The 13,746-nt window shown below is 39.9% G+C and overlaps 1 non-coding gene across 1 annotated transcript; it reads left to right on the plus strand.

The window, feature by feature from the left end:
• The first annotated feature begins 8,522 nt into the window (after positions 1-8,522).
• LOC118484583 lies at positions 8,523-8,629 on the plus strand. The gene has a single exon (XR_004873691.1). It is a non-coding gene; the product is annotated as a small nucleolar RNA R71 (small nucleolar RNA).
• The last annotated feature ends 5,117 nt before the right edge of the window (positions 8,630-13,746 follow it).

Here is a 13,746-nt window from a genome sequence, read left to right on the forward strand (position 1 = left end):
TACGGGCCTAAGTAATTGGGCCGCACTGTTGGACTTTGATTGTTTACGTGATGCTACTGTTGAATTCGTATGAACTGATGATAATTGCCATAGTTACATGTGTATGCCATGATCAATACTTGTACACAACTTGTTAGAATACGTGAAGAACATATACGTGCACTACCTAAATACGAACCTGACTTGTATGGTAACCATGGTAGGACGTGGTTGACCACCAAATAGCTTGATTGACTTTTCTGTGTATCTGCCGAGCAAACCAAGGTGAGTTCAGACTCTTACCAAGGCATGGGATTCCCGGAGTTGGGAATGGGATTGAAGGAATGGAATTGTACTTACACTGTTACTAGACTATCTACCATCGTCCTCGGATGCGAAGGATACATACGTAAAACCTACGTATACTTGTACTCATCACTGTCCTAAGGATGCGAAGGACACTTACGTAAAACCTACGTAAACTTATATATACTACTGCCTCGGGTTGTGACAGGCACTTACGTAAAACCTACGTAAACCCTCGCATACCACTGTCCTCGGGTTGAGAAGGACGCTTACGTAAAACCTACGTAAACCTTGTACGTACTACCATTCTCGGGTTAAGAAGAACACTTATGGTTACAAATAGTCTAGTGTATATACAAACATGGGAAGCCCCCACTAATAGAGCATACTATCGGCCTAGTAGAGCCACATGTTACAAAACGAACTTACTATTACGAACTTACTTACTATGAACTCGCTCAACTAGTTGACTCTCTGTTACATGCCTTGCAGGACCATAGGTACTCATGGAGCTTGCACGGGAGGCGCGATCGTTGTGGGCCCATGGACTGTTGAGTTCCATGTTAAACATTTATATTTTGAGAACTTGATTCTTATGTTGGGTTTTTCATTAATGCTTCCGCTACACTTGATTATGTTTGGTTTTGAAAACACCTTTCGTATTGATGAATAACTTTTACTATTTACTTATATGTTCAATATGATTGGTGGCTTGATCCTGGTCATGTCACGCCTCCAAGCGGTGGTACTCCGTGTGTGGATTTTGGGGGTGTGACAGTTTTCGATATTGTTTGGTTGTATGAAAACGTTTTAAAACCTACTTCGCTATAATCAGTGGCTCTGATACCAAACTGTCACACCCCCAAAAATACCACAAGCGGAAACCCCCGCGAGGTGGGTGTGACGTACAGGATCTAGCCACTAATCACATTGAACCATAAATAAAATAGAACCTTCCATTAAATAAAATAGTATAATTCCAACACAGGTTTAGATAGTCAACATGTTGAGCGGAAGCATAATAGTTTGTTCAATAAGTTTAAATAATATGTTCAAAGGCAAAGCAATGTCAAGGAGCGTTCCATTTGCCACGACCCGTGACCACTCCAGCTTCCCAGACAGCAAGTCCCATGACAGTGTACCTAAGGGCCTGCAAGCATGCAGAAAAGTGTATTAGCGAAAGCTGGCGAGTTCACAGTGTTTTAACCATTTGTTACCCAGTAATGATTTATGATATGTTGATAATAACTCGATACCGTAGACGGCTCCTTTTTGCCCATCTCCAATGCTCTATCAAACATTGGTCATGATTTTAAGGTTATTAGTTCACGCCCGTCCTATCCAGGTACATCGTGAGGGTGCCAAACCTAATGGCGCTATCAACTAATAACCCCATTGCCCTACAAGCAACTAGTTCGGTAGTATGATGGGACTTAAGTGATAGAAAGTGAGTGTATCATCCAACATCAACATTTACTGAAAACCACCTCATATCCCCTACAGAAATATGGGTTTGTGAAAACTGCCTCATATCCCCCACAAGGGTATGGGTTTATGAAAATCCGTTTATTTGTTTGCCTGTCTGATTGTCCCCACCAGACGCATGCTTGTGTTGAGAGAAGTGAACTCACCTTAGATTAGCTCGGCCGATAAACAAAAGGTCACTTGAGCTATTTGTGGTCAACCACGTCCTAACATGGTTACCATACAAGTCAGGTCCAGGTTCAGGTAATGCACGTAGGTTTACACATAAAGTAGCAAGTTACATACACACAACGATCATGGAATACACATAGAAACATGTTAACAATATCGATCAAGTACACACATAAACCCAAATTGTGCGATTAAAGTGATTGGGCCGTTGCGGTTGTGCGAGCCCAATCACCTTGTGCTATTTAGAAGAATACGCCCAATAATTGTCTGACCCAACGTGTTGTGCGATCAGCACAAACTTGTGTGATCCACAACAGGTTGTGCGATCCAACATATCCCGACCCAATAAAACATGCAGTCCAATATTATGTGCGGCCCAAAAGTATTAAACAAGGAAACTTCTTGTGCGGCCTAATATATTGTGCGATTAGCACAGTCTTATGCGATCCACAATATATTATGCGGTCATGCATAAGCAGACAGTACCATGTGCTTACACAGTTGTACTTCATGCATTCCTATCTTGTGCGACTAACTTGTGGGGTCTAAGAGCTTGTGAGTTCAGCTCTTGTGCGATCAGACCATGTACGATCTGATCTTATGCGACTGAGGACATGTGCGATCAGTTACATACTTCCTAAAATCATGCAATCAGTTACCTTGTTTCCATTTATTTTGCAAGACTAATTCTAACAGTTTCCAATTTTTACATTGATCGATCAATCAAGGGTTTTTAATTAATTCCTTTGAACACTAATTATTACTTAATCATAAACATATAAGATCAAAGGGTTCAACTTTCTTAGATTCATACGAACATCAATAACGATTAAATCATGTATAACCACTAACCGTACATCAACCGAATCATTCATTCATATCCCAACTATCATCCGATTCAGTTTTGCGAACAATCAAAACAGCCCTATTATGCAGTTCTAGTTAATCATTTATCATCACAACACCAAGATTATATCAAACATTATATTAGTCATACACATATTCCGGATTCCTATGATTAAATCTTCTAGCATGAACCCTAGTTTTTCATATAATTCAGAACATCAAGATCATAACAATCAATCATGGCAACTAACAAAAGTATAAATAGTGCATTTAGTACCGTACAAGTAATGCCTCCAGATTTTAAGCGCAAACACCATGGCCCCCAACTCTAAGTCGTGAGTCGTGTAATTCTTCTCGTGAACCTTCAACTGTCGAGAGGCGTAAGCTATCACCTTTTCGCGTTGCATCAGCACACAACCGAGACCCTGAATAGATGCGTCACAGTACACCACGAAGTCTTCAGTACCCTCAGGTAAAGACAGAATCAGTGCACTGCAGAGTTTTTGCTTCAGAAGAAGCTGGAAGGCGTCTTCCTGTTTCGTTCCCCAAGAATACGCGACACCTTTCTGTGTCAATGTGGTGAGAGGTTGAGCGATCTTTGAAAATCCCTCAATGAATCTATGACAGTCATTGATGTGCGTGAAGTGTGTTATATTTTAGGTATATATTTTAAGCCCTTTTACACTTTTTAGCCAAGTTTTAAATTTATAAAACACGATATTTACTAACACTAAACACACATATGGGCAAGTGCACCCATCGTGGACGTAGTATAGTGTTGGTAAGATATCGAGGTCATCCAAGGACACAAGAGCTTTTAGTACCGGTTTATCCTCAACGTCTAATCAAATCAAAATGTTAGAAAAAGATTTTTAAACTTAGAAAATAAAACTAACTAAAATGCTGAAGATAAAAATAAAAATAAAAACAGATAGACAAGATGAATCACTTGGATCCGACTCGTGTGTTAGTGTAACCTTTGATTATTTTCGCACTTTTGCACTTGTTTAAGAGAATATCTTAGTTATTGTAGTAGGCCCCTCTTTTGAAGGCGACGTTACCCTCAACCCAGTAGTTTGAGTCAGCAAGGATACAATCCTAAAGGGTCGGATTATTGAAAGATAATTAATTAAGTTATTAATGCATAATGTGGTAGGCCCCTCTTTTGAAGGTGACGTTACCATCAGCTAAGTAGTCTGAGTCAGCAGGGATACAGTCCTAAGTAGCTGGATTAAAGTTTTAATAGTAGTTTAACTTATGAGGGGATCAAAAAGTTTGGACCCCCGCCATCCAATACCTTTGGGTATTGAAGGAGGTCCTACTAAATTTGACCCAGGTCCCTTGCAGGATCTCTAAACGCTGAACAACGGCAAGACTCTTACCAAAACATTCTCTTAACCCCCGACCAGGTAGCCAACATACCTCCATATAGACCGTGGAGATATGAATGGTGAAAATCTTTTATTTTATATAGACAATAAAATAATGCCAAGACACCGCGGACAAACGATAAGGAAGAATCATCTTCAACATAAGAAACTAGTTATTAAAGTCCTTAATACATAACCAATTAAAAAGTGCAAAAGATTAAAAATAAAAAGTATTACACTAAACACTTGTCTTCACCAAGTGATGTAAGAGCCTTAGGCAAACATGGCCTTTGATTGTCAAGAACTCTTACGATCAATCTTGGATCCCGAGATGACTCACACACTCTATGATGGACAATGGATGATGGTGGTGGATGATGGTGTTATGGTGGTGGTGGGTGAAGTGTGAGAGAGGTGGTGTGCCAAGGGATGAGTTGAAATGGCTTCAAGCACTCCTATTTATAGGCTGAACAGAAGCTCGGGCACGGCCCCGTGCCCGCTGGGCATGGCCCCATGTCCATCTTTGTCTCTCTCCTCATTAATTGTAATTCGCAATTACAATAAATGCGCCTGCAGGACTCTGACCACGCCCCCGTGTCCGCTGGGCATGGCCCCGTGATGGGCAATAGAAGCTTCTAAAGGTTTGTCTTTTCTGCTGCTTCTTGGGCACGGCCCCGTGCTCGTTGAGCACGGGGCGTGTTCAGTCTTCTGTTTCTTGGTTTTACTTGGGAAGATGTTGTTGAGGGGTCGGGCATTCCACTTTGGCTCCTTTTCTTGTATTTATGTTAGATTTTGCTGTCTTTTTGCTTCTTTTGTTAATTTGAGCTCATTTAATCCTGAAAATACAAAAGGAAGACAAAAACACACTTTTTCCAACATTTGTACTAAAAAAGGGTTTGTTTTATGCCACAATTGATATAATTTATATGTTGCATTTTGCGTATATCAAATACCCCCACACTTGAATCTTTGCTTGTCCTCAAGCAAAACTCTTTATAATGTGGCTTTATTCACTCCCAAATGGAATGGGTAGAAGAGAAGGTTTTTGGGCTTGTCATAGAGTGTCGGGATTTCCAAGATTCTTTATTGAGGTTTTATTTTTATTTATTTACAATCCTATTCGGCATGATTCATTAAGAACATTCCTTAAGATAAATTACTTATTAGGGCATAACACACCTTTTTTAAAATCTTATTTATATACAAGTTCACATACCTCACGGGAGATCACTCAACAGAAGGTGTATTTTTAGTGAATCACTCGAGAGCGGCATGGAACTTACTCCTATCATAAGCTTGCCAAGCAATCAATCCTCCTCCTTTTTAACTATATACCTTTGTAAATATCAAGAGGACTTTATGGGTTTTTGGCTTGGGCTAAAGGTGGGTGGTTGGGTTAGTGGTTAGTAAAAATGGCGAAAGGCGTAACAAACGTCGGTTTGAAAGACTTTTTATTTTTCATATTTTTATTTTATTTCGATGAACTGTTTAAACAAAGATATTTGATAAACTTTGTTTGTTTGTTTGGCTTCATCGAATTTTTTTTAAGGAAGTCATAAGAGAACCGAACGTTGTTACTAAAAAGTAAAAAAATAAAAATAAAAAGGTTTAGGTGGGTAAAAAGGGTTGTTTTGGGTTAAGAAATGAAAAGGTTTAGGCTCAAAGGGGTTAACTAGGGGGATTTTGGGTAGGTGGTAAAAAAAAAAAGAAAAATAATGGTGTAGAATGAAAAAGGGTTAGTCCTAATGTTTCCATCATTTACTTACTCGGGTTTAAGTTGGTAAGGACCGGGAATGTATTGTTGTGGCAAGTTCTAGAGTCGTATAAACCAAGCGGCTATTCACACAAGAAACGAAAAATGAGCATTTAGTGTAAAGATATATATATTTGTATGCTCGTTAAAGGCTCAAAACTCACTTTTGTGGGAAAAGGGTTTTTATGTGATCAGGTATATATAATCAGATTTTAACTAAGTTTGTCATGCCTTTTCATAATTTTCTTATGTTGGTTCTTTTTATCACGACGCTATCGGTTGTAAATTTGTAAAAATATAACCTTTTTAAGACTTGAATTCCCAACTTAAACTTAGACAAGTAAAAAAAAATGAAAATTTTTTGGAAAAAAATTGGGGTGATTCGCGGTTCCGATAGAGTTTTGTGTAAGGCTTGTTATTAGGACTTGCAAAATTCAAGGTTTTAGCACCCCCCTCCCCCCACACTTAAATTACACATTGTCCTCAATGTGTCCCAAAAATAAGTTTTTAGGTTGATTGAATGTGTAAAATGGTGTAAAAAGCAAAATTTTATGTTACTGGCAGTCTGGACACGGCCCCGTGGGGACCGGGCACGACCCCGTGTTCAGGTGCCAGTGATAAAAATTTAAGAAAAGAAACAGAAGCCTGGGCACGGGGGCGTGTCCTGTGAACACGGCCCCGTGTCCAGTTACCTGAACTGGGCGATTTGCTGTAGATTGTGCAGCACGGGGCCGTGTTGGATGGACACGACCCGTGCTGAGCCTACTGTAATGGGAGATCGTTGTCGGATTGCTCTGTTTTACTGCATGGGGCGATGTTTCTCGTTTCCCTTGTTATCATTCACCATCCAGAGTGTGTTTTATTCCTGCAAATTAAAATTAAACTAAAAGATTAAACTAAACTAAGGATAGTTCCGCGGAATGCCTCCTTGGTGCGCCACGTTTATAAGGGTCCTTGGCTAGACCCAAGGTGAGGTTATATGTTTTCCGAGCGGGATGTTTTGCATCCCATGTTGCATCGTCGGAGAGCATCATCCAAACTCGAATCAATAACCTTCATGTAATTGACCGGGTCATCGTCCTCTATTCTCTTCCCAACCCCGAACTTCACTTTCTTATCACCATATTTTAAGGTGAGTGTTCCGTCATTCATGTCTACCACTGCTTGTGCGGTGGCTAGAAATGGTCTCCCTAGTATGAGGGGGACATCGGTGTCTTCTTCCATATCAAGTATGACAAAGTCGGCCGGGTAGATGAAATTATCAACTTTGACTAGCAGATTTTCAGCGACACCTTGCGGGAATTTGACGGACCGATCAGCAAGCTGTATACTCATCTTTGTAGGACTCGTTTTGCCTAAGCCGAGTCTTTTGAACATTGATGCTGGCATGAGGTTGATGCTAGCCCCAAGGTCGGCTAGCGCATTTCGAATGGGGGAGTCCCCAATCGAGCAAGGAATTGTGAAGCTTCCGGGATCAATCTTCTTTTGGGGAAGTTTGTTGAGCACGAGGGCGGAGCATTCTTCGCCTAAGTTAACTAATTGCAATGATTCAATTTTCCTTTTATGAGTGAGGAAGTCCCTCATGAATTTTGAATATTTAGGCATTTGGGTTAGGACGTCAATGAAAGGAATGTTGACATGCAATTGTTTTAGTAGACTTTCGAATTTTGCGAATTGCTCATTGGTCTTCTGACGGATTAACCTACCGGGGTAAGGAACCCGAGGAGCCTTGGTGGGCTCTGGTGAGGGAGGAGAACCTTCTCTTGTTGGGGCAGTGTTGCGATTTCCTAAGTAGGCGGCGGGCCTTCCGCGGGACCCACGGTACGGTTCCGTAGTGTTATAAGATGAACTTGTGCCTTTGGGTTTGTTTCGGTATTACTTGGTAACGCACCTTGTGGTCTCTCGAAGAAATTTTGGGCTAGTTGATTTATTTGTTTTTCGATGTTTTGCATACTGGCTTGTTGATTTCTAAAATTTGATTCTAATTGTAGAAACCTATCCGAGTTTTTCTTTTTGGTGTCGGAGATGAGGCGAGATATAGTATCTTCAAGCCTTTCTCGTCCACCTTGTTGTTGAGAAAAATTTTGTGACTCATTTCTCGGTTGTTGAAAGTTTGTTCGTTGATTTAGGTTTTGTTGGTTACTACTATTGCCGGGTTCTCTCCAACCAAGGTTAGGGTGGTTACGCCATCCTTGGTTGTAGGTGCCCGTTGGGGGACCCGACGGCCTAGATCTATTATCAAAGTAGTTTACCGACTCTGTTTGATCATCTATTTCTTTCATACAACTCAATTTTCATGTGGCCCACCACACCCTTCACAAGCCATAACCGAGACTGTTTTTGTCATTTCATGTGGCCCACCACACCCTTCACAAGCCTCGATTTGGGCTTGTAAAGAAGTGCTTTCATCAACCTTATGGGCGCCCGGGGCAATAGATTTATTGCCTCGGGGAGTGTGCCATTGAAAATTGGTTTGAGCAATTTCCTCAATTTGATTATATATTTCCTGCGGGCGGCGATTACCTAAAAGTCCCCCGGAGCTAGAGTCAAGTGTTTGTCTAGTATGTGGCAACAATCCATTAAAGAAAGTGGATACTTGTTGCCACACCGCAAGACCGTGATGAGGACACTTTCGTAATAGCTCCTTGAACCTTTCCCAAGTTTCATATAAGGATTCCCCCTCGTCTTGCGAGTATGTATTAATTTCAGTCATTAATTTAGCCGTTTTAGCGGGAGGGAAATACTTATATAGAAATTTTTGGGCTAGTTCATCCCAGGTGTTTACCGAACCAACTGGGAGGGTGTTAAGCCAAGCTTTTGCTCGGTCTTTTAGTGAAAATGAAAACATTCGAAGGCGGATGGCGTCATTTGATGCTCCATTGATCCGAAAGGTATCACATATTTCTAAGAAATTAGTGATATGTAGATGGGGATCCTCGTCCGCAAGCCCATGAAAGGTTGCAGAGTTTTGAAGCATCTGTATCAAATGTGGCCGAAGTTCGAAGTTGTTGGCTTCGACATTCGGTGCATTGATAGCGGCACCGAGGTTACCTACGGTGGGCCGTAGGTAATCCATGAGGGTACGTTGGTCCGCCATTGGAAGTGGGTCCCCGAAACCTTCTCTTGGTTTTTAGCTTTTAGTCTTTTTTTGAGAAAGCGTTCGGGTTCTTCTAGAGGTTCTTTTATGTCTTTGTTAGAACTGGAGCTCATACACTACGTAAAGGTGGCGTCTGGTTCCAAATCTTGCAACAAAAACAAAAAAAGAATGCTGGTCAGAAAGTTCACCACGGCCCTGTGCTCAATGAGCACGGCCCGTGGTCGGAGTTACAGTGATTGTTTTCCGGATCCCTGTTACTGGAAAGTTGGACACGGCCCCGTGTTGCACCGACACGGCCCCGTGCTCAGCCTTCTGTAACTCGGAAAATAAAAACTGCCAGTACCAATGCTGGGCACGGCCCATGTCCGACCAGGCACGGCCCGTGCTGAGCTCTGCAGAAGCTGAAACATTTAAGATAATGTTGGTGCATGTTTGTGACAACAGCTTAGATTTGGTCTTTGGATATCTTGTAATTAGTAAAATGATAAACGGTTAGCGGGTTAGCTTGGTATTAGTGAGAATATAGAGTTTGGGCTAAACAAAACCCACATTGGGTCTAGGGGGCGAATTGGGCTTGTCCATGTAGTAAACCCTAGTCCAATTAGCAAACCTTGTGTTATATAAACAAGGTTAGGCTTTAAGGTTTAGGTTAATCAGCCAAAAACCAGAGATTGTGAGAATTTCGTGAGAGCTCCTACAACTTGGACGAATTTGAGAGAGTGTTAGGGTTTTGATTGATTGTAATCAGTTTTGATAGATAATCAATAAAAACCCAGTTTGAAAGTGAATTGCTGATTTCGGTTTCTACTCATTCTGCTATATTATGATCAAGAGGATTCCGCACTCTTGATCGGATTGACAATTCTGTAAAAGATCCATACATCAAGGGGACCTACAATTGGTATCAGAGCATTAGGCTCTTGAAGGCTCGGTTCAGAATTGTGTTCTGCAGAAACAGGGAGTTTTTCGAATTTTGTGTTAAACCTGACAATTAGGGTTTCGAATTTTTTGACTGGTTTGATAAAAATTTTCGAATTTTTTGGCTGTTTTGATCTTCTGCTTTGTTTGTTTGCTGATTTGCAGGTTTGCAGGACAGTTCTTGGTTGATTGTTTGAAGGATTTTGGCTGGAAACGCTTGAAGATTCGAAGATTGTTCTTCGTGTTCTTCACGTTCTTCGTGATGTTTATTACTGATTTTCAAAAATCACTGATATTTTGCTGTTTTGATTTTGCAGATTTGTGTTGGAGAGGAGATAAAATCTTCAGAATTTCAGAAAGATTGAATTTCCTTATTACTGCCTAGCGAATTTAACAAATTCGCAAACAGGACCAACATAATTAACTGAACGGAGAATTTGGGACTTAATAACTCGGTCATCGGCAAAATTAAATCCAAAGGCAACTTTGGTAATCGTATAATTTTCCACAGCGAAATTATTACGATTTTCGGCGACTTTACAGGTCGTCATAATAGCGAATTTGACCAGCGAAAATAACCAGCGAAATTGATCAGCGAAGTTGGCAGCGAAATTGACCTGTACGCGAACTAGAGCAGCGAATTTGAACAAGTTACTGACCAACGAAATTAATCACTGATCCAGCAAAATTACCAGCAAATTAACAAAACCAGCAAATTTAAAAGTGGTGGAATTTCAATTCGCAAGCGTCGATAAAATTTCAGTGTTTTGCAAATAGAAAGTGAACCGTAACTCATTTGAAGAAACCGTCTGCACCGTTGAATTCGTGGGATTTTTAGGACAAAAAAAAAGAATCTGGAAAATCCCGAATTCGGTTTTTAACATTATATATCATTGAACTCGTCTTTTCGAGACGATTCTAACGGTGTAATTTGGTAACCACTGTTTTCGGAAAAATTTTGTACGGTTTTATCAGTCTGTTACGTTAAAATGTCGAACATGTCAAGTTTGAATGAGCTGTTAAGAATGGAGCATGAGGTTGGCACTACCAACAAACCGCCTAAGATGATGAAGGTGGAAAATTATCTGACGTGGAAGGATCGTTTTCAGTCTTTCATTGAATATCAGGATACGTGCATGTGGATATGTATTGAAGATGGGTACACGTACCCTACACACGACTTTGAGGGCAGACCACGTAGAACAGCCTATGTGAATATGCAAGAAAATGACAAAAAGATGTATGAGGCTGAAAAGAGAGCCTTGGCTGTAATAAAGATGTCGTTACCTGATAGCATCAAGCATACCTTCAAGAAGTACACTAATTCAAAGGATATGTGGGATGCATTAGAGAAAAGATACGCGGGAAATGCTGATGTCAAGAAGAACAAGATTGATCTACTAAAGAAGCAGTTTGCTGTTTTCAAGTACATGAAACATGAGTCACTTGAAGACATCATCACTCGTTACTACCATCTGATGTCAGAAATGGAAAATTATGAGATCGATTGCTACACTGAATAGAGAAGAATGGCAAGCTGCTCGATGCCATACCTACCAAGTGGGATATCTACACTCTCATGATCAAGGGAGAAGCTGATTATGAGACAAAAGAGCTTAAAGAAGTAATTGGCAAGCTCAGAGCTTATGAGCTCAGTATGAAGAAGAAAGACACTGGATATGATCAGGTTCAAGATCCAGGGGTTTTGTGACACCCCACGAAAACACTCTAACACACTAGCTTCTTCAGCGACTGTATGCTAAATTTCGGGACAAAATTTCTTTCAACTTGGGGATGATGTGACAACCTACGCTTACGACATTAGCGTTGTTATAATTATCTTATCTTACTTTTATAAATGCCTGAACTTGTGTGGCGATTTAGTTATATGTATCTAATTTATGGCATAACTCGAATCGTTTGAACCGTGGCTTAACTCGTGTAACCCGAAACTTTTGAGGCCCGAACCATAAATTAATTATTACACATTACAGCAGTCGATTGATTAATTACATGTTTATAGTTAGTTGGTTTATTAACTATATTGTAAAAAAATATAGATATATAATAATAATAAGAAAAATAACAATAATAATAATAATATATTAATTAAACAAACATCAGCCACATTGTTTTTTTTTCTTGCTTGTTGGTCATCGGCCACTTAAAGAATCCCAATTTTCTTTTATGTGCACATTAGGATCATATATCCCTAAACACAAACCACCACCTACTGTGGTGTGTGTTTTGGTGTGAGATGCGGCCCAAGAAAAGAAGCAGCCAACATGTAGTCTCAGCCCACTTTAATCCTACCGTCCACACCTTGTTCCCCTTTTATTTACGTAGCATGTTTCATCTAACCCTAATCACATATTGTGCTCTCTCCCTCTTCTACCTCCTGTCGACCAACAAGTGACCCAAGAATTCCTACACGAGTTCGGTTCAAGGCTCGATCTCATTTCATTCGCTGCTAGGTACTTTAGTTTTGTATTTTTATAAAGTTTTAATGTTTATATCTGATTTGTATAAAGTTATCATGGCTGCGTTTTTCTGATTGGATTGATGATTCTTGATGAGATGTTGATACATGTACTTCGAGTGGTAGAGATCATGTGTTATTATGTTTAGGTCGTTTATGTGATCAGTTAGACAACTAGGATTTTAATTTTTTTTCATTATTGTATATATTAATGTTCTAGCATGATATATAGAGTGTTATTGGCTGTGCCATGATTAAATGCTGAGTTATTATGGCTGCGTTTTACGGTTAGAATTAAAATAGTTGTTGTTGGGTTGAATCACGGGTTCGGGTATGTCTCTTGGGTGTTGTTTATGAGTTTAACCATGTGGTTAGTGATAAATTAGTTGCTACATGTTCTTATTTATGATACAAACTTGTTGTAAATTATGTTTACGTGTCTCGGGTTCGCTAGTTATTGTTTGCGGGATTGGGAAACGAAAACAGGAAATCTGTCCAACGAATTCAGCCAACTTTCGTTGGCTGTAACCAGGTCGTAATATATCGAAAAATCGATTTTCTGAAGTCTAAATTATATGTTTTCGAAAAACGATTCAAATGGCACTGGAATCATGATTTTTGGACGTCGTTTTCTATTTTAAATAAACTATTTCGTTTCAGCAACTAAAGCTGAGTTTTCCTGCAGAAAATACGCTGACTTGCGTAGCCTGTTCCGGGAATTTAAATTATCGAAACCTTACGTTTTCAGAGCCTAAAACTAAGTAACCGGAAATAGCTTTCAAACAGAAGTGGTTTAGTATTTTTTGGACAGGTCTGGGTATTTTTAGCGGAATTGTTTGTAAAACTGCTATGAGCTGCCATTTTCTGCAGAAAATGCAGCGAACGTTTTGCATCATAACTCGGTGTGTGTTTACTGTTTGAATGTGAAAATTTTACTATAGATACTAGGGATCGGGCATGTGATTTTGTTTTTGGTTTTGCGCCAATTGGATACACAGATATTTTTAAATAAATTGTTCGGCAAACGTGATCAGATTACATCAAATCTGATCATGGTTTGGCGCATGATTTTTCACGAAAAATCCGTAAGGAATTTGGTCACCAAATTTTAATGCAATGGTTTTTGGTTCGATTGAAACGTTCTGTAATTCTTCGGGAACTATTCAGTGCCGGAACGGTCCCGATTAACGCACCGCAAATTGTCTGAAAGTGCACTTAAAAGCTGAAAGTTTGTGACAAGATTTATTTGTGATTTGTGACGAATATGTGGTCGCTAATTCGAATAGCGACACATTGCATGCATGTGTACATATATACATTATAATATTTTATGTACAACATG

The sequence above is a fragment of the Helianthus annuus genome, chromosome 11 (genome assembly GCF_002127325.2).
Source record: "Helianthus annuus cultivar XRQ/B chromosome 11, HanXRQr2.0-SUNRISE, whole genome shotgun sequence".
NCBI classification, from domain to species: Eukaryota; Viridiplantae; Streptophyta; class Magnoliopsida; order Asterales; family Asteraceae; genus Helianthus; species Helianthus annuus.